Source organism: Canis lupus, chromosome 3 (genome assembly GCF_003254725.2).
Source record: "Canis lupus dingo isolate Sandy chromosome 3, ASM325472v2, whole genome shotgun sequence".
NCBI classification, from domain to species: domain Eukaryota; kingdom Metazoa; phylum Chordata; class Mammalia; order Carnivora; family Canidae; genus Canis; species Canis lupus.
In genome coordinates, this window is record NC_064245.1 from 14760233 (window position 1) to 14787698 (window position 27466).

Below are 27466 nucleotides of genomic sequence, written 5' to 3' on the forward strand. Positions count from 1 at the left end.
TTTTTTTAATCATTCTTCCAAGAAAAGACTTTTTGTTTGCTCTGTTTAGGGGACATAATTACTCTATTTTCTAGTTGGTTACCATGGCCGCCCTTTTCTGTCACTTTCATTATGTGTTTGCTAAGATTGACTGGAAAGGTCTTTCCTGACCATTCAGTGTCAGAGAGGTGGTACAGCTGAAGAAGTTGTTTCTAGCAGTCAGCAGCCATGCCACGTCACCTGAATTCACTTTCCATTTTCCCTTTGAGGAACACATCTAATCCAACAGTGTAAATCTGGAGTTTACCTAATGTAAACTGAGGAGTGATAGGACCTCTTTTTGAGGAGCGTTCTACTGATGAAGTCTTAATTTTTACTAATACCAGCCAGTATTATTCTGTACTTTGTTGTCATGACATACTTTATCCATATTCCTGGCTTTTTTAGACTTCAGCTCACTAAATATTTTTAAAATGCAAGTTTGGTATATAATCCACATAATAATTTATTCCTTTACAATTTCGAAAAACATCAATTCTTTCCTTTTTCAGCATATATTCATAACTGCCCTCAAAAATGCCTGTGGGATATTTACCTCCTAAAGGATGAGCTCTGTCTGCTAATCACAGATTTGACTGGCAAAAGAATTTGGGACTGGGGCTCTTTATAAATGGACCCCTTCTTCCATTCTTTATATTTTAAATTAAAACTAAATGTTTAAAAAGTAGTTAATTCAATAATAAAGGCTTACATGTTAACATATAGAGTTTTTTGTTTGTTTTTTTTTTGTTTTTTTAATGGTTATGTTTTCCCAAAGAAAGTTTTACTGGAAGAGTGACATCATTTCTAGTTTTTGCAAAGTCTTTAATGTCTGGGTTAATGAAGAAAACTGAATTCTCAGATCTGCTTCTCTATTCAGACTGTTGTGATATGTTTTGGTTGAAATAAGTAAGCAAAATCCAACCTCATACAGACAGACATATAGTTGGAAAAGAGGAGTATTTTAGTGGTCTTTTCAGATAATTGTGAATGTTTTTCTTTGATCCTATACCCAAACTTACTAAGTGGTGTTTAAGTTTAATTGCGATGTGATATCTGAAACCCTGTCAGTGAACTTTTTGTAATCTGTAACTTTAAAATGTCCTTGGTCCATCTTGCACTTTGAATGACTCTTACAATCATGATTTTGTTACATAATGCGTTGGCTATGTGGAAAATACTGATTCATTGAGGTAAGCTGATCTTCCAAATATTAACACATTATATGTATCAAAAAATAGTATTTGTTAACATTACCAGCAGTCTCATCAGGAAAATTTTTAAAATATTGGGAAACTGTCCTTTTGACAATATGTGAATTTTCCTAAATTCTTATTTTTGCTTTGAAAACTCTAATTTTATCATTGGCAACAAATGCTGTCTAAAGTTTTCCTTGAAGTGAGAGCTCAATTTGGTTAATTTTGAAAAAATGTGTGGTGCACTCAAAGGTTGAGTTAATAACATTACTAAGTTTTACTGCCTCATCGAAGACACTGTTAAGTAAACCTGGCTTTTCTTCTTATTCCATTCTATATTACAAAAATATGACTACAGTGGTAAACAGGATAATGTCTCCCCTCCCCCAGATGCCTGCATCCTGATTTCTGGGACCTGTGAATATGTTAGGTTATAGGGCAAAGAGGAATTAAAGTTGCTAATCAGTTTACCTTAAAATGGTGAGATTATCCTGGATTATCCAAATTGGTCCAGTGTAATCACAGTGTTTCTCAAAAGTGGAAGAAGGAGGATGAAGAGGAATTCAGAGTAATCCAGTATGAAAAGGACTCAACCCACAGAGCTAAATAGAAAATGAAGGAAGTGGGCCATGAGCCAAGGAATGAGAGCAGCTTCTAAAAGTTACAAAATGCAAGGAAACAATGCATCCTCTTCAGAGCTTCCAGAAAGGAATGCAACTCTCCTGACCATTTCCTTTTAGCCTGGTGAGACCCATTTTAAGACTTCTAACTTAGAGAACTGTAAGATAATATATTTCTGTGATCTTATGGCACATAAGGGGAAGTAATTAGAGCATCGATAGAAAACTGATATAACTAACACAGTTCGGAGACTTCAGTCTGGGCTTGGGCATCGTTGCTTTTGCACTATTAGTACAAATGTCAACCTAGTGAATGGCATATGACTTATTATCATGAAAATAGTTTTGAACTTTTGAACCCTATGAAAGTATACTAGGATTCCATCAAAAATCTGCGCATCACACTTTGTGCTCTCTTTTAACTTTTGTGCTTCCTCTGTGTCAACCACTTAATTAGGTACTAAGATGTAAAAATTCAGAAGGCACAGCCTGATCTTAGGAAGATTCAGTTTCAGGGGTCCTAGGTGGCTCAGTTGTTGAAGCATCTGACTCTTGGGCTTCTGGTCAGGTCATGGGATCATCCAGCTCCTCTTCCCTGCTCCTTGGGGAGTCTGCTTAAAGATTTTCTGTCTGTCTCCCTCCCCCACCACTCACCCACATGCTCAGATGCACACTCTTTCTCTGTCTCTCTCAAACAAATAAAACCTTAAAAAAAAAAAAAAAGATTCAGTTTAGTGGGTTGAGAGTTGTAAGCAAATCAGTGATTACAAATAGCACAGAATGACTGGTGCCCTAACTCGTATCTTAGGTGAAATAAAGAGACCTAAAATATATTGATGGTGTCATTTGAAGCACAAATTTTTAAATTTTATGAAATCCACATTACCCTGTTGTTTTGTTGATTCTGCTTTTAGTGTTTTATGTAAGAAACCACTGCCCAACCTAAGATCAAGAGGATTTTTTTATATTTTTAAAAAATTTTATATGCTTTAGTGCTTATATTTAGGTGTTTGATCCATTTTGAGTTAATTTTTGTATATCTTGTGATAGAGTAGTCTGACAGTTCTTTGCATGTTGGCATCCCGTTGTCTGACCAACATTTCCTAAAAAGACTTATCTTTCACTATTGAATTTTCTTGAAATTCTCATAAACAATCAGACATGTATGGGTTTATTAGTGGACTATAAATTCTATTCCATTGATTATATGTCTGTCGTTAACCCTATCCTATCACACAGTCTTGATTACTGAAGCTCTGTAGTAAGCTTGAAAAAATGGGAAATGTGAGTTTTCTTTTTCTTTTTCAAAATTGTTTTTTTTTTTTTTTTTTACTAATTTCTGGATCCCTGCATTTCCATATAAATTTTAAGATCAGTTTGTTAATTTCTGCAAAATAAGTAGCTAAGATTTTGATAGGGATTGCGTCCAACCTGTACATTAATTTGGGAGGTATTGCCACTTTTAACATTAATATATCATTCAGCCCATAAGACATGGACTTTTCATTTATTTAGGTCTAAGTCAGTTTTCTGGAAGGAGGTTTTGTAATTTGCAGTGAATGCCTTTACACCTCTTTTTAAGTTTTTCCTAAGTATTTTATTCTTTTATGCTATTGTAAATGGAATTTTTCCTAACTTCTTTTTCAAATTCATTTCACTTCAGTGCTAGCATATAGAAATAAAATTGTTTTTTATTTTTTGGTCTGATATCTTACAAACTTTGTTGAAGGTATTTATTAACTCCTTAGTTTGGATTTTTCGTTGTAGAATTCCTTTAGAGTTTTCAACATAGGAGATCATGTCATCTATAAGTGAAGATAGTTTTACTCCTTTCCTTCAAATCTAGATGTCTTTTATTTATTTTTCTTACCTAATTGCCTTGACTAGAACTTCAGTACAGTGTTGAATAGAAGAGTTAAAAATGGACCTTCTTGTCTTGTTCCTGAGGTTAATGGCAAAGCTTTCAGCCTTTTACCATTAAGTATGAGGTCAGCTGTGGGTTCTATTCCTAGTTTGTTGAGAGTTTTTCATCATGAAAGGGTGTCGGATTTCAACACATTCTTCTCTGCATCTATTCAGAGCATGATGTAGTTTTTGTTCTTTAATCTATTAATAAAGTGTATTACATTGATTCATTTTCTTGCATTGATTCAACTTTACATTCCTGTGATAAATCCTACTTAGTCATGGTGTATAGTTCTTTTCACATGTTGCTGGATTCAGTTCTATTTGTTGAGTATTTTTGCCTTTCTATTCCTAAGGGCTATTGGTTTATACTTTTATTTTCTTGTAATATTTTTATCTGGTTTTGGTATTAGGGAAATAATGGCCAGGGAGAATGAGTTGGGAAGTGTCCTCTCTTCTATTTTTTAGGAGGATTTGTGAAGGATTTGTGTTAATTCTTCTTTAAATATGTGGTAGGATTCACCAATGAAGCCACCTGGCCCTGGATTTCTTTTTGTGGTTTCTGATTATTAATTTCAGTCTGTTCATTATAGGTCTATGACATATATATAATTTTTAATATATTTTCAGTCATTTCATTACTTGGTATCTTTCTAGGAGTTTGTTAGGTCTGGATTATATAATTTAATAATATACAGTTATTTATAGTATCCTCTTATAATCTCTTTATTTCTCTAAGGTCAGTAATGTTCCCACTTTCATCCATAATTTTAATAATTTGAGTCTTCTCTCTTTTTGAAATGGGGTATCAGTTTAGCTATAGGTTTGTCAACTTTGTTTACCTTTTCAAAGACTCCACTTTCGTTTCATTGATTTTTCTCTGTTGTTTTTCTCTTCTCTTTTTGTTTACTTCAATTTTAATCTGTATTGTTTCCTTCTGCTACTTTGGATTTAGTTTACGTTTTCTATTTTTCAAAGGTTGAGGGTTAGGGTATCGATTTTAGACCTTTTTTTGTTTTATTTTGTTTTTGTTTTTTACATTTTTTAGATTTAAATTCATTTTTTAAAAAAATATCTTATTTATTTATTCATGAGAATACACAGAGAGGAGAGAGAGAGAGAGAGAGGCAGAGACACAGGCAGAGGGAGAAGCAGGCTCCATGCAGGGAGCCTGACGTGGGACTCGATCCCCGGGCTCCAGGATCATGCCCTGAGCTGAAGGTGGCGCTAAACCGCTGAGCTGCCGGGGCTGCCCTAAATTTAAATTCATTTGCCAACATATAACACCCAGTGCTCATCCCGTCAAGCACCCTCCTCAGTGCCCATCACCCAGTTACCCCAATCCCCCTGCCTGCCTCCCCTTCACTACCCTTTGTTTGTTTCTCAGAGTTAGGAGTCTCTCATGGTTTATCACCCTTTCTGATTTTTCCCACTCAGTTCCCTTCCTTTCCCTTATAATCCCTTTCACTAGTTTTATATTCCCCTGTATGAGTGAAACCATGTGACGATTGTCCTTCTCCAATTGATTTATTTCACTCAGCATAATACCTTCCAGTTCCATCTACGTTGAAGCAAATGGTGGCTATTCGTTCTTTCTGTTGGCTGAGTAATATTCCACTGTGTGTATAGACCACATCTTCTTTATCTATTCGTCTTCCGTTGGGCACCGAGACTCCTTCCACAGTTTGGCTATTGTGAACATTGCCACTACAAACAGTGGGGTGCAGGTGTCCCGGCGTTTCATTACATCAGTATCTTTGGGGCGAACACCCAGTAGTGCCATTGCTGGCTCATAGAGTAGCTCTATTTTTAACTCTTTGAGGACCCTCCACACAGTTTTCCAGGGTGGCTACACCAGCTTGCATTTCCACCAATAGTGCAAGAGGGTTCCCCTTTCTCCACATCCTCACCAAAGTCTGTTGTTTCCTTTCTTGTTAATTTTAGCCATTCTTACTGGTGTGAGTTGGTATCTCATTGTGGTTTGGATTTGTATTTCCCTGATGGCAAGTGATGTGGAGCATTTTCTCATGTGCTTGTTGGCCATGTGTAGGTCTTCTTTGGAGAAATTTCTGTTTATGTCTTTTGCCTATTTCAGTGATTGGGTTCTTTGTTTCTTGGGTGTTGAGCCTGACAAGTTTTTCATAGATCTTGGATACTAGCCCTTTATCTGATAGGTCATTTGCAAATATCTTCTCCCATTCTGTAGGTTGTCTTTTAGTTTTGTTGACTGTTTCCCTTGCTGTACAGAAGCTTTTTATCTTGACCAAGTCCCAATAGTTCATTTTTGCATTTGTTTCCCTTTCCTTCATAAATGTATCTTGCAAGAAGTTGCTGTGGCCAAGTTCAAAAAGGTTGTTGCCTGTGTTCTCCTCTAGGATTTTAATGGATTCTTGTCTTACATTTAGATCTTTCAACCATTTTGAGTTTATCTTTGTGTCTGGTGTAAGAGAATGGTCCAGTTTCATTCTTATGCATGTGGCTCTCCAATTTTCCCAACACCATTAATTGAAGAGACTGTCATTTTTCCAGTGGGTATTCTTTCCTGCTTTGTTGAATATTAGTTGATCATAGAGTTGAGGGCCCATTTCTAGGTTCTCTATTCTATTCCACTGATCTATCTCTTTGTGCCAGTACTGCGCTGTCTGGATGATAACTTTGTAATACAGCTTGAAATCCGGTATTGTGATGCTCCTGGCATTGGTTTTCTTTTTCAATATTTCTCTGGCTATTCGGGGTAGATCTTTTTTTTTAAATAGAGGTTTTAGTCTGCAGTTTTATTTTCTCGTTATGGTTCTGTTTGTCTCTGTTAGGATAATATTACCATTATAGAATGAGAAAGATTTCTTTCCTTTGTTTTCTGAATTTATGAAATATTGGTATTATTTCACTTTTTTATTTCATAGAATTTATCATTGAAGCCTTTGGGACTTTGCTTTTCCTTGTGGGGAGATATTAGGTGATTAACTGAATGTCTTTACTTGTTTTAGGTCTATTCAATTTTCATATTATTTTTTTTAAGACTTTACTTACTTATTCATGACAGAGAGAGAGAGAGGCAGAGACACAGGCAGAGGGAGAAGCAGGCTCCATGCAGGGAGCCTGACGTGGGACTCCTTTCGGAGTTTCCAGGATCACACCTGGGCTGAAGGCGGCGCTAAACCGCTGGGCCACCAGGGCTGCCCTTTATATTACTTCTTAAGTCAGTTTTGGTCATTTATGTCTTTCTAAAAATGTGTCTATTTCATCTGTGTGTCTAGTTTGTTAGCATAAAGTTATTCACTGTGTTGTCTTATATTTCTTTAGATTTCTGTGTGGTCAATAGTGACATCATTTTCATTCATTATTTGGTAATTTGTGTCTCTTTTTTTAAAAAAAGATTTATTTATTTTAGAGAGAGCCTACATGAGTGGGGGGAGGGGCAGAGGAAGAGGGAGAGAAACTTCAAGCCGACTCTCTACCACCAAGTGTGGAGCTTGCACTGGGCTTGATCTCACAACCCTGAGATCATGACCTGAGCCCATATTAACTGTTGGATACTTAGCCAACTGAGCCACACAGGCATCCCCGTTTTTTGTTTTTTGTTTTTTGTTTTTTGTTTTTGTTTTTGTTTTTTAATTCTTGATCAGTCTTGCGTGACAAGTTGGCAGTTTTGTTGATCTTTTCAAAGAACAAACTTTTGACTTTATTTTCTCTATTGCTTTTCTCTCTTCTATTTCATTTATTTGTATTGTTATTTTTGCTGCCTTTTTACTGCTTTATTTTTGTTTTGCTTTTTTTGGAGGTTTGAACTTGAGTAAGACAGTCTTTTGTTGTTGTTTGAGAGTGAGGGGGACATGGGGCTTGATCCCAGGACCCCCAGGATCATGACCCAAGCCAAGGGCAGATGCTTACCCAACTGAGCCACCCATGTGCCCCCTGAGTAAGATATTTATAAAAACTTAGACTGGGGCAGGGTAGCCAGGGTGGTTTGGCGGTTTAGTGCCGCCTTCAACCCAGGGCCTGATCCTGGAAACCTGGGATCGAGTCCCACATCTGGCTCCCTGCATGGAGCCTGCTTCTCCCTCTGCCTGTGTCTCTGCCTCTCTCTCTCTCTCTCTCTCTCTCTCTGTCTCTCATGAATAAATAAGTTAAAAAAAAGAAAAGAAAAAGAAAAACCTAGACAGGGTCAAGGTCCTCCCCAGCCCAGGTGGTACTCGGCACAGCACAAAAGATTAAAAATTCAATGAGGGGGGAAGGCCGAACATTCAGGGTTTGGGAGTATAGACATCCCACATCTGGCTCAGATTTGGGGACTAGAGTAAACGAAACCTACTTGGAAAAGAATTGGGGAAGAAAACAAGCAATTGCCTTCTGTAGTGGTAGGAACAGGAGAGGTAGGGCCACAGACAGAAGCATTTCACATCACTAACCTAACTTGGGGAACTACAAGGGACCATCTTCAACTATCCTGAAGAGGAAGGCTAGTTGGATGATAGGAGAATCCACAGGAGGAAAAAAGGAGAGGGAATGTGACTGTGAGGGGGCAACAGCACCTTCCTTTCTGGGCACAGGAAGGCAGCCAGGGTACCAGGTCCAGGCAGCAACCTCACAAGGAGAGCACAGCTTTTAGCTTTTGCAGCTTAGTGATCACCCCCCTCCCCCAACCCAGGTACTCATTCTGCTTCCTGGCAGATGTAGGACCACTCTCCTGAGGGAGTAGAGGTCTCTGTAGCCTAGGGCCCTGCCTCTTGAGGGCCCTGCCTCTTCTGTGTCTCCTCCCTTGGTGGCAGGGCTAGCCTCTACCTCCTTGCCCTGGGGCTCCTGGCCAACAAGGGGTGGCAACAGCCTTTCCTTCCTGGGCTGTGCTTTCACCCCAGGCTCTTATCTCCCCCTGCTCCTGCTTTGTTGGATGAGAAGGCTGAAGAACAATTCCTACCCTCCTTCCGATTTCTCTTGAAGGACAGACCACTCAATTTGAAAGCCTTCTTTTTTTTTAATAAGATTTTTATTTATTTATTCGACAGAAAGAGCAAGTGAGGGAAGGAGCAGAGGGAAAAGCAGACTCCCTGCTGAGCAGGGCTCAGTATCAGGACCCTGAGATCATGACCTGAGTTGGATGCAGATGCTTAACCAACTGAACCATCCAGGCACCCTGAAAGACTTCTTGAAAGATAATTTCTTCTTCTTGAGGGTCTCTCTGCCTGGGCCATCCCCCTCAACTTCAGTACCCTCACTGGCTTGATGGTATCGCTGGGGTGGTTGCCTCCTCTGTTCTGTTCACTGGGGGTGACTCCCCTTCACCCTTGGGAGATAAGTCTCCATTGCTTTTCATGTGGCCATTCTCCTGTCTTTGGCCTTAGTGGAGGAAATGCTTGCTGCCTCTTCAGTGTCATGTCACCCTGGGAGCCTTGGAGCTCTGGCTGTCCATGATGGGGGCAGTCAGCTGCAGGGGTGTCCTGGGGCCACCTTGGGTTTGTACCACAGGAGAGTTTGGCCAGGTTGGCCTGGCTGGGAAACAGGTTTTGGTGGGGAGGGAGGGGTGAACTGAGCTGCAGGCCCCCAGGGCCCAACTGCTCTGTTCTGTGCCTGAATGCCCTCTACACTGCTTTCCATGTATCCCATAAAATGCGACATGTTGTGTTTTCACTATCATTCAGCAAAAATATTTTTCAAATCCCTTGTGATTTCTTCTTTTGAATTACTTAAAAGTACATTCTTTAACTTCCAAATATTGAGGATTTTCCAAGATATATTTTATTGATTTCTAATTCTGTTCTACATAGAAGATACTTTTTATGATCTTATTTAAAATTTATTGAGACTTGTTTTATAACCTGGTATATGGGCTACTTTAGAAAATATTTTTTGGCATTTGAAAAAAAAATCTGTACTATGCCATCGAGTGGACTAGTTTATACAAGAGTTACTTTGGTAGGTGAACAATATTTTCTAATACTCTTCTAATTTTATGTTCTATTAGTTTTTGATAGGAGAGTATTCAAATATCCAACTATACTTGTTAAATGGTCTGTTTCTTTTTTCAGTTCTGTCATTTTTTTGCTCTGCTGATTTTGGTGCTTTGTTTTATGTGCATATACATTTATAAGCATTATTTTTTCTGATGTACTGACCTTTTGATCATGTTGAAATATCCCCTTTTTCTCAAATACCATTTTTTTTTAATTTATATATTCTTCTTAAGTAGGCTCCAGGCCCAATGTGGGGCTCAAATTCATGTCCCTGAGATCAAGAGTTGCATGTTCTACTGACTGAGCCAGCCAGGTGCTCCCAAATACTATTTCTTAAAGCATATTTTGTTTAATATTAGTGTAGTAACTCCAGCTATATTATGGTTACTATTTGATGGCATATTTTTTTTGATTCTTCTACTTTTAATTTATTTTTTATCTTTGAATGTAAGATACATCTTTTAGATGACACATGATAGGATCTTTTTTATCTACTTAAGGGAATTTCTTTTTCATTTTAAATTTTTTTAAAGATTTTTATTCGTAAGTAATGTCTTCATCCAATGTGGGGCTTAAACTCACAACCCTGAGATCAAGAGTCGAATGCTCTGCTGACTGAACCAGCCAGGTATCCGTTACTTTGAAAATTTCTGCCTTTTGATTGAAGTATTTAAATCATTCATTTTTCATGTACTTATTAATATGGTTGGGCTTACATTTTCCATTTTGCCATATCTTTAATATGATTTGTACCTTTTTTTCTTTGAAGCTTATTTTATTGTCTAAGTATTTATTTATTTTAGAGAGAGAGCACTAGAGCAAATGTGCTAGTGCTGGAGAAAGGGGCAGGGAGAAAAGGAGAGAGAATCCTAAGAAGACTGTGCTGAGAGCAGAACTAGATCCAGGGCTCAATCTCAGGATCTTGAGATCATGACCTGAGCTGAAACCAAGAGTCGAGTGCTCAATTGACTGTGCCACACAGGCACCTTGTAGCTTGTTTTATTTTATTTTGAATTTGAGTATAATTGACACACAGTGCTAGTGGTAGGTGTACAACATAGTGATGCAACAAGTCTATACATTATGTTATGCTCACTGTAAGTGTAGCTACCATCTGTCACTCTACAGTGCTGTTGTAATACCATTAACTATATTGCTATGCTGTACCTTTTATTCCCTTGACTTATCCCATAACTGGAAGCCTATGGTGTCAGAGAGTGATCCACTTTCATTCTTTTGCATGTAGCTGTCCAGTTTTCCAGCACCATTTGTTGAAGAGACTGTCTTTTCTCCATTGTATATTCTTGCTTCCTTTGCCATAGATTAATTGACCATATAATTGTGGATATATTTCTGGGCTCTCTATTCTGTTCTATTGATCTATGTGTCTGTTTCTTTTCTTTTTTTTTTTTTTTAAAGATTTATTTATTTATTCATGATAGACATAGAGAGAGAGAAAGAGGCAGAGACACAGGAGGAGGGAGAAGCAGGCTCCATGCACCGGGAGCCTGACGTGGGATTCGATCCTGGGTCTCCAGGATCGCGCCCTGGGCCAAAGGCAGGCGCCAAACCGCTGCGCCACCCAGGGATCCCTATGTGTCTGTTTCTGTGCTAGTACCGTACTGTTTTGATTATGCCTTTGTAGTATATCTTGAAATCTGAAATTGTGAGATAATTCAGTTTTGTTCTTCCAATCCATGAGCATGGTATATCTTTTAATTTGTTTTATTTATTTGTTTGTGCCATTCTTCAATTTCTTTTTTCATCAGTGTTTTATAATTTTTAGAGTACAGGTCTTTCACCTCCTTGGTTAAGTTTATTCCTAGATTTTGGTTTATTTGGATTTTTGTTTTGTTTTTGGATTTTTGGTGCAATTGTAAATGGAATTGTCATCTTAATTTTTCTTTCTGGCTACTTCATTGTTAGTGTATAGAAGTGCAGCTGATTTCTGGGTTAATTTTGTAACCTGCAACTTTACCAAATTCATTTATTACTTCTAGTAGGTTTTTGGTAGTGACTTCTTTCTTCCACCTTGACTGCCTTCTTTTGTATTAAATAAATATTTTTAATGTATGCACATTTTTATTTTTAGTGTCACTTTACATTTTAAACAGTTAATTTCTTCGTGTTTACTCTAGACAATATAACCTACATCTTAATTTACCAGAACCAACTTAATACCAGCCAGTTCATACAACTTAATTTTGGTAAAATATAAAAACTTTGTTCCGATATAATATGTCTTCCTCTTTTCTGCTGTTACTGTCCTATGTATTAACATATTACATGTTATAAACTAAACAATATGTTATAATTATTTCTTTATGCCGTCAATGAAAACAAATATAATATTTTTAATTTAGGGTCTTTTTTTTTTTTTTTTTTTTTTTTAGAAGTACTATGCCCAGCATGGGGCTCAAATTATAACCCTGAGATCAAGAGTCACATGCTCTACCAACTGAGCCTTCTAGGTAGTCTTTTATATTAACCATATATTTGCCATTTCTGGACCACTCTATTTCCAACTCTGGACTTAAATTAACACATGGTGTCATTTTCTTTCAGCTGAAAGATTTCCTTTAGTATTTCCTTTAAGACAGGTCTGCTAGCCACAAGATCTGTTTCTATTTTATCTTCAGTTTTAAAAGTAATAGCTGTATTTTGCCTTCAATTGAAAAGATACTTATTCTTTTTTTTTTTTTAAGATATTTATTCTTGATATAGAATCTATACTGAGCAAATTTTTTTGGCCCTTTGAATTTTTCAGTGACTGACTTCTGGCCTCCATTGTTTTCATCAATGCTTGTATGTGATGAGTTAGTTTTGTCTTGTTGCAAAGACAAACAGATTTTCTGTTTGTCTTTGTAATTCAGTTTGTTTATGCTTTGTCTAGATATTGATTCTTTATATTTGTCCTACTTTGGGTCTGTTGAAAATCTTTGATAAGTAGATTAATCTTTGATAAGTACATTAATGTTTTTCATCAATTGGTATGCTTTTGTCTGTTATTTTTTCATGTAGTTTTTCTATCCCTTCATCTATCTTCACTCCTGGGATACTCATTACATGTTTCTTGATATAGTTTTGATTGTCCCAAATATCTCTGTTAAAAAAAAAAAGAAATTAAGTTTTTCTTCATATCAGGTAATCTCTCTTCATCTATCTTAAATTCACTGATTCTTTCATCAGGTTATGTTGAATCTGCTGCGAATTCCCCTTAATAAATTTTCTTGTTTTAAAAGATTTATTTGTTTATTTGAGAGAGAGCAGGTGAGCTGGGGCAGGGACAGTGGGAGAAGGAAAGAATCTCAAGCAGACTCCCCACTGAGCTTGGAGCCTGATGAACATGGGGTTTAATCCCACCGCCCTGAGACCACGATCTGAGCTGAAATCAAGAGTTGGATGCTTAACTGTTGGAATCATTAAAGGTCCTCCATCTCTAGTGAATTTTCTTATTATACTTTTTATCTTAAAAAAATTCCATTTTTAAAAAATTTGTTTCATTGTTGAGAATCTCTATTTTTTATTCATTGTTGTCTTATTTTCCTTTCATTCTTTAAATTAAGGTCACCTTTGGTTCTTTGAACATATTGGTAATATCTGCTTTGAAGTCTTTCTTTAAATCTAATATTTATGGAATTCAGATGGTTTCTCCTATTTCTTTGCATGTTTCATAATTTCCTGTTGAAAACTGGATATTTTAGATTAGCTATTGTAGCAACTCTAGATTATGATTTTCTTTCTGATAGTTGCTGTTGCTTTGTTCATTTGCTTGTTTCTTTGTTTAGTAATTTGCCTAAACTAAGTACAGTGACTCCCTTGTGATGTGTGGCACTGATAAATCTGTTGGGTTTTTCTTTTGTTTTTGTTTCTTAATATTTTTGTTTTGGGTCTGCATTTGGCTTTCTAGGACTTGCTCCTGTGTCTTTGTGTCTTAAATTATAAACTAATTGTTGGACACTGCTTGTGTTTAAACACATGAAGTCAGTAAGTCTTCTGTCATCTACTGATGGATTTCTGTAGTGATGGAGGAATTCATTTACAATTTACACTGTTTTCAGGTGTGTTATAGCTTTCACTTACTGTGGAGATCTTTCACATTTGCTCTATATATGTGATTGTTTGGCCTCAGGAATGTGTGACTCCCTATGTTCCTCTCTGGTCTCCATTGCACATTCTGCCAACCTTAGCCAAGAATATGTCTGCCCCAGTTATGACCATGACCTTGGACTAATGGAATTGTTTACTCTTCCTGCTTGCTTATTTCTAAGATCATCACTTCCACTGAAACACTGCTGGATGTGGGCATAATCTGCCACTCAAGTTCAAGTTACCCCGGTTTGACTACAATAGAGATATTTCTAGTCCTAATGATCTTCCCCGCCCTAGAAGAACCCCTTTATTGACTGAGTTGTTATTGATCATGATAAGAGGCCAGACCAGAATGTCATAGGGTCCTAGTGTTTTTATTTAAAGATTAGCAGTCTTTCAAATAAACATGCTTCTTAAGTTGTTACATCCTTTTGGTGAATTTCTAGAGCACTGAAATTATTGTATTTGTCAATTTTGTATGGCTCTTTAGTTTCTTTTTGGAAGAATATTTGCTGATTGCGCTCAGCCATAGCTGAGAGTCTGACTTCTGGTTTAGTATTATGTATACATTTTTTTCTTTACTCTCTTACAGTGATGGAAAATTTACATGTTATATTAATTATTTTGTCTCTGTTTTTCTTGGAGTAAATTTATGTTTTATATTGGATCTCAAATATGAAAAAAAATTTTTTTTCTTCAAATGCCCAGTGGTTCTTGGCTGTGCATTCATACTAGAAAACATAAATTTAAGTATTCTAGAAGTCAGCTAAGGGCCTCAATGATGCCGACTTTTCTTTGGGGCCATCCATACCCATACTGTCTTTCCTAGATTCATTTCTTCAAACACAACACTTCTTCCATCTACTTGTTTTTGTATTACAGTCAGATATTTAATGAACAAGTAAAAGACAAAATACATAGTTGCTTGTACAAAAAGGTAGGGGAGGGAGATTTGGTATATTTTAGCTTCACTTCTTACTCCATACTTCTGTCAGAGATATCAGGTTGTTGTTTTAATTGCAGCACTCTCTGCACTAATTCTAGAGTTTGACTTCTTACTGTTTCTACCATGAGTGCTCTTCCCTCTGTATAAATTTGTAGTGATAACTTTCTCATTCTCTTCATTGTTATGGTTTAAATTCTCTCCCCCAACCAGATACACATACCTTTATTATCTTTTTTTTTTTTTAAATCTCTTTTTTTTTTTTTTAATTTATTTATTCATGATAGTCACACGGAGAGAGAGAGAGAGGCAGAGACACAGGCAGAGGGAGAAGCAGGCTCCATGCACCGGGAGCCCGATGTGGGATTCGATCCCGGGTCTCCGGGATCACGCCCTGGGCCAAAGGCAGGCGCCAAACCGCTGCGCCACCCAGGGATCCCTGTTTTTATTTTTAAACACATTTTAAAAGAAGCAGTTTGTTGTATTTTAATTATTACAGTGGTTATTATATATTAGTTACTACCACCTCTTTCTTTGCCCTTTTCTCCCTCCCACCATCATGCACATTTATCTTTCCTCAAGTAACCAATGGTAACAACATTGACAGTTTGTAAAGCAGTAAATCTTAATTTTTTTTCCCTTTGGTCAAGCTGATTGGCTGAAAGCTATAAAGAAGGGCGATTTGCTCTGGAGCTGGGTGATATTGTCATCAAGAAGGCAATTTCAGTTACTTATGGGTTTTCTAGGAAATCTTGTGATTTCAGCTATTGAGTGTAGATGATGTGTTGTTTCTCTGTAATGGTATTCTAGCTTTGGCATCTTCATCTTAGTTCTTAGATGGAACTGAACCATTTCTCTTTATAATTCCTTTTTTCCCTTTTGTTCAAATTCAGTTACCAGAGTGGCCAAGTTGACTATTGGGATGTTTGTTTCTGATGAAATAACAACCAGAAGTCAGTTTGGTATAGTGGATGTTAGTATTAGACGCTTGCATATAGCCACCAGAGAAAGGAAAGAAGTATGAGGACAATCAATAAATGTCAAAGGAAGCATTTGGAAGCTCCTTCATAGCAGTTTTCTAGTCGACGAAGGCGTAACCAAGAAGTTGGTTTTGCTGATTAACAATAACGAAATAGTCTTTTCTATTAAATAATACATTTATTGTTCAACTTTTTTCTTTTACTTAAGCAACATAAAGAGTAAAAAGCATAGGTTTTGGAACAAAGGTAAAACCCTAGTTGTGCATGATGAAAAACTAAAGAAAGAATATAAGAGTTTGGCAAATATACTGGATAAGAACATCAGTATACAAAAATTATACAAATACATACTTAAACAGAAGATGAAGTTTTCGCAAAGAGATAGTATTTACACTGATATTGAAAATACGAAGTCCCTAGGAATACATACAACCATAGATATACAAAATTCCCAAGGGGAACATAGTAAAGCATTACTGTGTAACAATAAAAGCTTAGTAAGTAAAATGGTATACTATACATATAGCTTGGGAAACTCAATGTTTTACAGGTGCTCAACTTCGTCAAAACAGTCTCTAATTCTTGTCTTGTTTTGGTGGGGAAGGAGGAGTATGTGGCAATAGATTCTAAAATTATATGGAAAGACAAAGAGCCATTCAAAAATAGCAACAATGTACTTTGATGGAGGGAAAGACAAATAGACTGGTGAAAGTGTGGTCCATGGCTCCACAGCATTGGTGGCATTACCTAAAAGCTTCTTAGAAATACAGAATGCCAGGCTCCAAACACTGATCAACTGAATCAGAATCTATTTTAAGAAGATAATCCACAAGAGTGAGAAAAAAATGGTTTTAAAACTGTTCTGGAAACTAAACTGGTAACTAAACAGGAAAAAAGGAATTTATTGAAAGACTGCTTGTTTTATGTGGTACATCCATCCTTTACTCTGTATAATCTGCATTTATTTAGGAACATTTGAAAAATGAATGAAAATGAAAAGAATGTTCTAAATGTACGTTTTCCTACCTCTAATCTATGGCACCCAGAATCTAGTCTATGGTTATTCATGTGCCTATAATCTATGGATCATCTTACTAATAAGCTTTTCTTAGGTACCCCAACTTTAGTGTGTCTTTATATATTTCCAGCAACTCCTAGCTCATGCCTGTATGTCAGAACCTAATGACAGTACTGTCACTACCAATGTAGAACAGACATTGTGACTATACCTACCCCCTCCTCTGTGACAGTGGTAAAGTTTTATCTAATTATTTTATAGGTATATTTTGTATACACTGGGAAAAATCTCCGCCGAAAGTAATAAAGGAAAGGCAGCTCTTCTACTGACGACTTGGAAGGAAATAATTTCCCCCTTCCTTGGGATCGGAAGACCAGCTCATTCTTAGAGTCTTCTGAAACAAAATTAGGTAAGAAGTGTTTTTCTTCATATTTTGAATAATTTGTTCTCTCCCTGCTGCGCCTCCTTGGAGGCTTCTATAATTCTCTTCCTTTGGCCTCTAAGAGAAATACAGTTAGCATTTTCCTTGAGGAGGTTAGTGTGCCCGCCAGCTGTCAGCCGAATGATGGACCTGATCTCGTGTGTCAGGGGAAGCACAATTCAATTTTAAACTAAGTCTTCTGCACAACAGTGCAGCAGGGCTGCCAGCATCTCTTTTTTATGCACCTTGCTTTGAAATTCAGCTTTCTCCCCAAACAGCATAGTTTCATTTTTAAATCCTTTGTGTGAGATAAAACCACCACTAACTGACTTTACTTGTCTTTAGTTAAAAATCAATGAATCGAACGAACTCATCTGTAAGTATTTCTGCTACTCTTTCTCATTTCTGGAAAATAAAGTACCACTGCTTGTTTAACTTATGACTTGTCTAAACATGTTGAAAGCATTGACTATAAGGCATAATGTTCAGACTCTGAAAGGGAACTGTGACAAGTTCAGTCAAAAGGGAGAAGAGGAATAATTTATAAAAGGTGCTGCGGATAATGATGCCAGCCAGTTATTTTAAAATGCATCCATCTCACCTTTTAATGAATTAGATTTGTCAACAGCAAATGTTTTATGCACCACTTCTAATAAAAGTGGCATGCTAGGAATGCAGTGCTTTGAGGTTGGCTTCTTCAAAGCTTTAGGAGTATCTTCAATTCAAAGATATTTTTTAAATAATAGATATTAAAAAGTATATTTAAATAATATTAAGGTTGTGACACAAACACCATATGACAAAATTCAGGAGTTTCAAAGCAGACACTGACATGCCGTCACTATATTCATATAGAAACTGTTTTTTAAATTAGGAGTGCAAACAGACTCATTTGGGGATTGTGTGTCAATTTAACTTTAAATTCTCTTGTTGTTTTGGTTGGTGTCACAACCTTAATGTCAGCTTTTCAAATAGGTTTCTACATTTCCTTTGGTTTGGGGTCATTAAAAAATGCATATGATAAATCTAAGAGGCAGAAATAGGTCACACTGTTGTGAAATTCCTTGCTTCTCTGCTGTCGAAAGACAGGTGGAAAAGTTAGCTCAGGCATATTTTAGTAAATTTCTGTTTTACCAGGAATTTGATTCAGACCAGTAGAGACCTAAGTAACAAGACATGAGATGTTGATATAATTCTGTTCATAATCTAGTCTTCTTGTACCTCTCATCCTAACCATTGGATCTTGTTATTTATCACCTCTCTAGATATTGAAAATCACAATTCCCATGCTTGGTATCTTTTTCACTACAAGTGCAAGATAAGCCTGATGGTTATTTCATTTGAACAATACTTATTCAGTATACTTGAGTATATGTAAAATCTGCCTTAAACCTTCATGTGGCAGGTTTTATATAAAACACTGTGCAGATTTTCAGGGAGGGAAAAATCTTGTTTTTTTAAAGTAAACTTGTTACAGAAAGTAAAATATAAAGTAAAATCTGATGTATTGTGCATTAAAAAATTTTCTAGTACCCCACTGGACATTAAAGTAGCAACCAGGAGCATTCTGCAGTGAAAGAGCAAAAGGAGAAAGAGGAGGGAAAGAGTAATCTATTCAACCACATTCCTCTTTTTTCCTGGATTCTTTTTTTTTTAAGATTTTATTTATTTATCAGAGAGCAAGCACTAGCACGGGGAGAGGCAGAGGGAGAAAGAAAGGGAGAAGCAGACTCCCCCCACTGAGCAGGGAGCCTGATGTGGGGTTTCATCCCAGGCCCCTGGGATCATGACCTGAGCTGAGGGCAGATGCTTATCTGACTGAGCCACCCAGGACACTCCTCTTTTCTTGGATTCTTAACTGTCATGATCTCACAGCTCAGGTCTGCAATGTCTATGCTGAATCTAGTTTTAAGTTAGGAAAATAAACATATTAGAATCTGTCCCATAGTTGTCTTTTTCATCACCTATGTTAGAGATACAAAAGATTAAAAGAGAAACAAGTCACCTATTGATCTTTTCTTGCTGATGCAAAGATACTGACCAACCTAAAATACCATGTAATTCTCATCTTCTCCTTGATTAAACCACCAGGTTTTACCCTTCCTGGTTTTTATTAATGACTAAGCAAACATTAATGTTTCTTTTCTGGTGTATTCTACTTCATTCCCTCTATCTGTTGTTTTTCATGCAGTGTTGAATTTTAGAAATTTTTAATAGTTTTCATTTGGGATGATGCTATGAAATTTTATCTTCACTTCTAGTCCTAACTTTACTTTTTCTACCCATTGGACCCTCCCATATCACATCATATTAAATCATCATAATTTTGACAAGTAATATTCTTTTTAAGCCCATCTTCAACAGTAAGTGGGAATTATGCAGCATTGTGTAGTGGTTTGAAAATGTGTACATTTGTCAGTGAAGTTTTGGGCTAAATCCTTTTAAACTAATTTAAACTATACCAGTGCCTTAGGACACTTTTTTTTTTTTCTCCAGAATAACAAATGGCCTTTTTAAAAATTTTAAAGATTATATATAAATATTTTTTATTGGAGTTCAATTTGCCAACATATAGCATAACACCCTGTGCTCATCCCGTCAAGTGCCCCCCTTAGTGCCTGTCACCCCGTCACCCCGCCCACCTGCCCACCTCCCCTTCCACTACCCCTTGTTCATTTCCTAGAGTTAGGAGACTCTCATGTTCTGTCTCCCTCTCTGATATTTCCCACTCATTTTCTCTCCTTTCCCCTTTAATCCCTTTCCCTGTTTTTTATATTCCCCATATGAGTGAAACTATATAATGTTTGTCTTTCTCTGATTGACTTCACTCAGCATAATACCCTCCAGTTCCATCCACGTCGAAGCAAATGGTGGATATTCGTCATTTCTAATGGCTGAGTAATATTCCATTGTATACATAGACCACATCTTCTTTATCCATTCATCTGTCTATGGACACTGAGGCTCCTTCCACAGTTTGGCTATTGTGGACATTGCTGCTATAAACATCAAGGTGCAGGTGTCCCAGCATTTCACTGCATCTGTATCTTTGGGGTAAATACCCAGCAGGGCAATTGCAGAGTCGTAGGGCCGTTCTATTTTGAACTCTTTGAGGAACCTCCACACAGTTTTCCAGAGTGGCTGCACCAGTTCACATTCCCACCAACAGTTGCAAGAGAGTTCCCTTCCTCCACATCCTCTCCAACAGTTGTTGTTTCCTGTCTTGTTAATTTTCCCCATTCTCACTGGTGTGAGGTGGTATCTCATTGTGGTTTGGATTTGTATTTCCCTGATGGCACGTGATGCGGAGCATTTTCTCATGTGTTTGTTGGCCATGTCTATGTCTTCTTTGGTGAAATTTCTGTTCATGTCTTTTGCCCATTTTATGATTGGATTGTTTGTTTCTTGGGTGTTGAGTTTAAGAAGTTCTTTATAGATCTTGGATACTAGCCCTTTTCTGATAGGTCATTTGCAAATATCTTCTCCCATTCCGTAGGTTGTCTTTTAGTTTTGATTGTTTCTTTTGCTGTGCAGAAGCTTTTTATCTTGATGAACTCCCAATAGTTCATTTTTGCTTTTGTTTCCCTTGCCTTCATAAATGTATTAAGATTATATTTTTAAATAATCTCTACACCCAGTCTAGAGCTCAGTCTCACAACCCAAAGATCAAGAGTTCTGTGTTCTACCAACTGAGCCAGCCAGCTGTCCCTGAACAAAATTTTAAAATGATTATTATTCATATGAATATTAGTTCTGATTTCTATTTGATAAAAATGAAAAGTTCTAAACAAAAATGGCTGTTTCTAACTACAGAGGAAGCTATTCAAATATATGAGTTGGAACTCACTATATACCTGCAACATAAAGTTTTCTGGCAGAGAAACAAGCTATCCTCTTTAAATATTATGGGCCAGGCCAGCTTCATGCAAATTCATTTAGAGCAATTTCAGATTTATGTATTTAATAAAGCTGGGTAGTGGATCTAACTTATGTATTTAATGTCCTTCAATATACAGTGATGTTCTAGTGACTGCCTGGGAAAGAATGATGAAATTTTATTTAGTGTTTCTGCTGTATCAGTCAATCCTATAAATGACTTTCTAATGGGTTACAATATATGCTTTTAATAGTTTTCTGTAATATTAAGTGTTAATATTTATTGGGTGGTTTCTACGTGCCAGCAAATATTCTACATAGTATCTATGGATTATTTCATGTAATCCTCATAACAACACTTTCATGATCTCACTATTTTACAGCTGTGGTAGAGGCTCACAAGAAGGTTGCAAAACCAGTAAGTAATGGAGCTGGAGATTACACACCAGGAGATCACACACCAGCAGTGGAACTCCAAAGACTGTATTCCAAACCCTCACTACTCAAAATGTGGTCCCTGGGCCAGCAGTAGTTAGCACAGTTCTAAACCTCTAGGACCTCCTGCCTTTATATACAGAATAACTTTTTTTAAACTGATTTTTTTTTAATTTACAGTATAATACCGAATTCTCATCTTTATTCTATTTTGGGTATTCTTATCATATATAAAGTGTATTACAATGAAATCCAAAAAGCAAAGATGGGCAGGGATCCAATGTAGACCCAAGTTATCTTGGAATCAATTGTGTAAAGAACAGGGAGAGGAGTGCCTAGGTGGCTCAGTTGGTTAAGCATCTGACTTGATTTTGATTCATGTCATGAACTCATGGTTATGACATCTAGACCCACGTCGGGGCTCTGTTGGATGTGGCACCTGCTTAAGAGTACCTCTCTCTCTGCCCCTCCCCCACCTTCTTCTCTACAGCCCTTCCCCCACATTTCCCTCTCTCTCTCTCTGAAAAAAAAAAAAAAGGAAGAAAGAAAGAGAGAACAAAGAACAGGGTAGGCAACATCCCAGAGTGTAAACAGAAAGAAGTCTTTCTCTCTACAAAGTAGCTAACTTCTTCAAGGCCTGAGACTTTCTTGTAATCACAGTGTAACACACTGAGGACAAACTCTAGAGACTGGCTGCCAATTTCAGCTTCTGTTTCTAGTTTTGTGGAATCTCAGGAAAGTTAAACAGATCTCTGTACCTCAGCTTTGTCATTGGTGAAATGAGGTCTACTATGGTACTTGCTTTACAGGATTATGTAAAGATGAAATGAGTAAGCCCTGCAAAAGATTAGAACAGAGCCTGATATGAGGCAAGGGAATAAATGTTAGTTTCTATAGTTTATCAGTTTATTATAGTTGTTAGCTATGATTTCCATCTTAGAATAGAGTAGATTCATATCTCATACTTCTTGTTTATCAATTGGTAGTAAATTGACAAATATTTTTGTTAACAGAGCTCACCACCTAAAGGGATATCTTTGCTATTAGAGTCCAAGCCATAAACTTCAATATTTGTATTTTTCTGAAAAATGTCTCACTGAGGCACTTCCTACCTGTGCGTTCTGCTAAATGCACTTGATTGTGGTACTTAACCAGTTAAAAATCAAATCAGTTCAAAATCAAAATGAGGGACACTTGGGTGGCTCTACCTTCTGCCCAGGGTGTGATCCTGGAGTCCCAGGATCGACTCCCACTTTGGGCTCCCTGCATGGAGCCTGCTTCTCCCTCTGCCTATGTCTCTGCCTTTTTCTGAGTCTCTCATGAATAAACAAATAAAATCTTTAAAAAAAATCAAAATGAAGTGTGTTAATACATTGAATTTTTAAATATATGTGCTTTTATTTATTTTTTTAATATATGTGCTTTTAAATTGAAAAAAGATAAAGAGGATTATAAGCCCATTTGGCTATAAGTAATACAGAAAAAGTAATACAGAAAAATACATAAGTAATACAGAAAAATCAAGTGGTTAAAGAACGTTTGTTAAGACTGAATGCTCCAGAAGCTTCTTTTGTTTCCTTCTGGGTGAACATAACTCTTTGAGTTCATCATTACAATCTTTAGGGGAATAATGGTATGGTGTATAAGTATTCACTTAACAACTTTTCAAGAATATATCTAATATGTGAAGTGAGATTGCATGTTCCTAGAAAGTACCATTTTGAAAGCTGATTTGTGAAAGGCACTGCGATAAAATTAGTTGGTGAAAAGAATGCCCTGGGAAACTTTTTAAATTGCCAATTCCAAGACCCACACATAGAGAGTTCACTTCAGTAGGTCTGAGATGAGGCCCAGGTATTTGAATTTTAACAGTAGGTGGGGTAATTCTGTTCCAATGAGTCTTGGACTAGACTTTGAGAAACACTGCAGTAGAGGCAAAGATGAATTTGATGCTATTTTCTTTTTTCCATTTTCTTTATCTTTGGTCTTTTTCCCTACCCCCTATTAGTGGTCTCATGCTGGTTCTTAATTTTCTTTTTTTACACTTTTTCAAAAACCGTCTCTTCCAGATTTATTAGTCATGTCTTTGCAGATAGTTCTACGTAATGATCACAGGGATCTCTTTTTAATCTAAAAATCTTTAAGCCAAAATGCAGATGCTTATGTCAATTTAGAGGCTGTGAGTACATTAAAATTAAAAAAAGAAAGGAATAGAGTAGAATAGGAAATATCAAGGAAAGTATTATGGATAAATAATATTTCGTGAAACTTTTGTTTAGGATAAATGTGCGCACACATACACATGAGATTACAAGGCAGTTTTTAACCTGTGGATCATAATCCAAAAATTTTGAAAGACACTCTCTGAGTCTTGGTCTTTCAAACTTCAGTCTAACATTATGAGCAATATATTTTTTCATGCATTTCCCTTATATATTGCCTCCATCTCTATTCTGACATTTCTATTTGTTTAATACACTCAAAATCATCCATGTAAAACTGCATTTGCTGTGCCTTCTTATCACCATTTACTTCCTATATCTTAAAAAAAATCTATTCATAACCATCATCCAAATTAAAGTTCAGAATTTCCTTTCTAATAATTTAGCTCTTTCTACATAAACTTGTTAAGCTTCATCTCACTACCCTGATCTGTCCTTAGGCCTTAACCAGCAAAAAACTTTATGGGTGACCATACTAGTGACCCACTCCTCAACTAGCCTCTCTCTCTCTCTCTCTCTCTCTCTCTCTTTTAAGATTTTATTTATTTATTCATGAGAGACACAGAGAGAGGCAGTGACACAGGCAGAGAGAGAAGCAGGCTCCATGTAGGAAGCCCGATGTAGGACCTGATCCCGGGACTCCAGGATTGCTCCCTGGGCCGAAGGGAAGCACTGAACCACTGAGGCACCCAGGTATCCCACTCAGCTAGCTTCTCAAAGGCTACCATGGACATGCACTAGATGATATCTGTAACAGCCTTCATTCAGCAAGACTCTTGGAACCTCTGACAGCAAGCATACATAGCTCTATATGATGCCCATCTCTTTTCTTACCCACTGTGATAATTGGTCTTTTCCTATACTGAGTTATATTGCCCAGGAAGAGCTACATTTTGGCTTTTAGTCTTTGTACCTTCTAATGACACATCCACAAGTTGCCTATCTCTTATGGTGACTATAATTTTCCTGTTGTTTTGTTTGCTTTCTCTGATGACTTGGGTCTAAAATCTAAGCTTGTTTATGCCTGGGGTGTGTGACACCTGCCTGGTTTTCTCAGCTATAATTGCTTGCTTCATTCAGTAATCCCAAGCTGTGCATACTCTGGAAAAGTCATCTTTCCTTTTCTTGTGGCTCATCGTCTTCCCAGTCTTCATTACCTTCATGTGGATTAATTCACTGTCCTGATTGATCTTCTTACCTCTGTTATCTCATCCCACACCAAACCTTCTTAACACTCTGTTTGAAAAACAATTATACAACATTAGTTAGATATTGCCTTAGTAAAACAAAAACAGAAAACCCTGACTCACTGTTTTGTAGAAGATAAAATCCAAATATTTTGTTTCTAGGGGAAGAGAGGCCTTAGTATACCTATCTGGCCATAACATACCTCTTCAGTTTGTTTGAAATAAGCCCCAGGCCCAACATTGCGCTTGAACTCACAACTTTGAGATCAAGAGTTGCATGCTGTACTGACTGAGCTAGCCAATTACCTTATACCTCATCAGTTTTATCTTTCACTATTTTATCGATGAGTTTTCTGCTCTGGCTCCCTTAGCAGGCCCATTTATGTTCTCTGGATGTTCTCATCATTTTAATTACCATGGTGGTTCATGAACCTGAAGCAGGTAGCTGTGGCTGGGATTTAGGAGTGGGATCCCAGAATGTACAAAGAAATCTCAAGATGGGGACCTAATTATTATACTCTTGATAAGCAAGTTAGTAAGAACCCGGGTAGGTTGTGGAAGAAGATCGAAATAAGCAGGAGCTGAACTCATTATTTCTTCTCAAGTTACTGTCTGGCTGAGGCTTCTCATGTCTTTTCTTCACAAGTTGTTGGATTATTCCCAGATTAGGAGAGGGCTTGAACCTACATATAGTGAGAGATGAAGTGTCTTCACTTCATGTGGGGCCTGTGAGGCTATGGATTTTGTAAGATCACTGGGCTCCTACCTTTAGGAATGCCTTTATCTTCCTTTTTCTGGGTGACTTGACTTCTGTATCTCCATCTGCCTTGAAGGAACTTCCCACTGCAGGATTCCAGTTCATTTGTTACTTGTACCACTCAGCTGACACTAAATTAGCTAATGTCTTGTAACATTTTTTAAATTTGTTTTTGCTTTTTGTGTAAAAATTAAGACATGCTTATGATAGTAAGTTCAAATAAATAGAGAAGCTTATTAAGAGTAAAAATTTCCTTTTTCCCTGTCCCATTTTAGTTCCACTGCCCACAAATTAGCACTAATAATTTGAGTTTCCTTCCTGATATTTTGGGATGGTTTGTTTTGAAAGTATTTTACTGTATCATGATGTATATATAGTTCTAAAACTTATTTATTTTAATGAAATAATACAGCTTTCTGGAAATCTTTTCATGTCATGCTATACAGAGCTAAATTATCATTTTTGTATATACCTAACTTCCATTTTATTGATATTACATTTTTTATTTAAAATACCACATATATTGGGCAGCCCTAGTGGCGCAGCGGTTTAGTGCCGCCTGCAGCCCAGGGCGTGATCCTGGAGACCCTGGATCGAATCCCATGTCGGGCTCTCTGCATGGAGCCTGCTTCTCCCTCTGCCTGTGTCTCTGCCTTTCTCTCTGCCTTCTCTCTCTCTTCTCTCTCTCTCTCTCTGCATTTCTATGAATAAATAAATAAAATCTTTAAAAAAATAAAATATCACATATATTGATATTATATCATATATCCAGTTTGCCCAAGATCATCTCCTTTTGTGTCTTTTGTCCCAGTATTTCATCTGACTTAGCATTTGTCTCAGATTTTTCATTTTGGAATGAACATATTACTTAATAGTTGCATGTCATTAAACCAGCTTAGGTTTAGGAAGACCTACATTTTGTACTTCTACATTCTGACATAATGTCATATGTGAGATGCCAGTGTAGTAAACAGAATTCTCACTGTAGCATATGGTTAAGTTGGCAGTAGCCCATTTCCCTTTTCCAGATCCTTTCCGGAAGTAATAATAGCTAACATCTTTTTCAAGGGCAATGTGCGGGTGCTTGCTGATAAAGTAAAGGCACTCTGGCATGAGCAGTTAGGTACAGCTAACTTTTTCAGATCTTGGGTAATGGTGGTAGCAGAAGTATTTGATTCCGCTACCTCTGCTCACCACTTGATGTGTCAGCCACTTGTGCTGTGCCCATTTCCCAGATGCCCCTGCCTGTGGACTGCACATTTCCTAGCCTTTTGTTCAGTCTTACCACAGAGTGAATGCAGTCTGAACTTATTACTACAAGATTTTCATCATGTATAATAAATCCACAACTACTTGCTTATTGTTGGGAAACACACACACACACACACACACACACACACACATAGAGCACTGACTCTCCTTAGACTTGCTGAAGTGAATCAATGTGTAATTCACACGATGGGGCCTATAATGACCTCACTGATCACATGAAAATAAGAAGACATCTACCTGCTGAAGAATCATCAGCATCTCTTGCACAGTCATATTTTAAAATTGTACCTGAAAAATGCCACATTTATTTATTTATTTATTTATTTATTTATAGATTTTATTTATTTATTCATGAGAGACACATAGAAGCAGAGACACAGGCAGAGGTAGAAGCAGGCTCCCTGCAAGGAGCCCAAGCGGGACTCGATCTCGGGACTCCGGGATCACGCCCTAAGCTGAAGGCAGACACTTAACTGCTGAGCCACCCAGGTGTCCCAAAATGCTACACTTAATACTTAGGTGCAGAAGGTACATTTGTGTACCTGTGAAACTTTCCTTTTCACTTAGATCAGGCGG

The 27466-nt window shown here is 37.1% G+C and overlaps 2 protein-coding genes and 1 pseudogene across 4 annotated transcripts in view; 1 reads left to right on the forward strand and 2 right to left on the reverse strand.

Moving 5' to 3' along the window:
- The window catches only part of SLF1 (SMC5-SMC6 complex localization factor 1), an 84453-nt gene extending 82640 nt beyond the window's left edge, over positions 1-1813 (reverse strand). Inside the window, exon 1 of the mRNA XM_025437179.3 lies at positions 1686-1813. The gene's annotated coding sequence lies outside the window, so the exon portion shown is untranslated. The remainder of the gene's footprint in view (positions 1-1685) is intronic.
- Positions 1-27466, forward strand: part of KIAA0825 (KIAA0825 ortholog) — a 388625-nt gene that overhangs the window by 5987 nt on the left and 355172 nt on the right. For all 3 annotated transcript variants that reach the window (XM_025437175.3, XM_035714787.2, XM_025437176.3), the window contains exon 2: positions 16982-17129. The gene's annotated coding sequence lies outside the window, so the exon portion shown is untranslated. The remainder of the gene's footprint in view (positions 1-16981; positions 17130-27466) is intronic.
- Positions 8253-26731, reverse strand: LOC112654008 (MARCKS-related protein-like; annotated as a pseudogene).